The 1,290-nt window shown below is 49.0% G+C and overlaps 1 non-coding gene across 1 annotated transcript; it reads right to left on the bottom strand.

The window, feature by feature from the left end:
- Window positions 1–1,211: 1,211 nt before the first annotated feature.
- On the bottom strand, window positions 1,212–1,283 carry Trnac-gca. Its single transcript has one exon. It is a non-coding gene; the product is annotated as a tRNA-Cys (tRNA).
- Between the last annotated feature and the right edge of the window lie 7 nt (window positions 1,284–1,290).

The following is a 1,290-nucleotide window of genomic DNA, read 5'->3' as shown; positions in this document are numbered from 1 at the left end:
CCTCCCTGCCTTCAGACCTGCTGCAGGCAGCAGCCTGGAGCTAGCATGGTCTTTAGAGTCACTGCCCAGTGCCTGTCCTGGCAGGAACCTGCAGACAGAAACTCCAGGTGGTTGAGGGATCCTTCCTGACACAGGTCCTAACCGTCAGCTCTGAACCTGCTGGCCCAATTCTCAGTTCAGAGCGCTTCCTACAAAACTCCAGTCTATGACAAAGGATGACCTCACCACCTTCCTCTTCTTAGTAATATAGGCAGAGAGTGATGGAGAATGAGCCCTCCAAGAAAGAGTCAGCAGGGATTTAGAAATCCTGAAAAGCATGAAGATACTTCCAAGACCAGGAAATGCCATGAGCTTGGGAGAAGCTATATCATCTGGCTGGCAACAGTCCTACTGTTGGCCATTGGTCTGGCCATTGCCTATGCATCCAGACCGCTGTTGTGCACCCCTCAGTGGAGGCACTGGCTTGGACCACACTGACGTCACTACCACAGTGGTGTTGAGACTTACATTTTGCTGGAAATTCTACAGTAGAGTTTGTTTTCACTTTGCATCATTGCATAGTAGCAGAGGATTGTGCTTCCCGACGTTCATGATACCAGATCCCTCCCAGCCACCGCAAGTGTTACAGATCAAAATTACCAGCATCATCTGTAGTTTTGGAAAGCTTCCTCAGAAATTCTGTTGCCACTCAGGCTGAGTTGTTGCTAATTCAGCATGCCCTCCGCAAGGTAAACCTTACAGAGGAGCCAATTAGGAGATGTTCTTCAAATTCTGGGTCAAAAAGCAAACTATAAATAAATAAACAAACAAACAAACCAGTAAAAGAAAAAGAGAAAAGAAAACACACACACAAAAACACAGACACACATTATTAAAGAAAAGTTTGAAGCTTTGCCTGCTGACACACACCTATAATCTGAGCATCTGGCGAGTGTGAGACAGCTGGATCCCAAGCTGCGTACAGGACGGGCAACTTCGTGACTCAGCGAGACAGTGTGAAAACAAAAAGTGAAAGGGGGATAGAGAGCAAACTGAGTCCGACGTCCTAGGCTCAGTCAACTACAGTACAGACAAGAAATGAACCAAGCACACCCCGCCACCATGCCTCGTGCCATGTAGAGCTGATGTCCCCGGGGAAAGGTGCCACAGCGCGGAGGCAGAGTGCCTGGAGATAAGACCCTTGTAGGTTTGAAAAAAAGTGGGTCACCAGCAGGGGGCACCCGGATTTGAACCGGGGACCTCTTGATCTGCAGTCAAATGCTCTACCCCTGAGCTATGCCCCCACCTGCC

Source organism: Chinchilla lanigera, unplaced genomic scaffold (assembly GCF_000276665.1).
Source record: "Chinchilla lanigera isolate Chin_1 unplaced genomic scaffold, ChiLan1.0 scaffold01141, whole genome shotgun sequence".
Lineage (NCBI taxonomy): Eukaryota > Metazoa > Chordata > Mammalia > Rodentia > Chinchillidae > Chinchilla > Chinchilla lanigera.
This window is presented reverse-complemented; position numbering and strand designations above follow the sequence as displayed.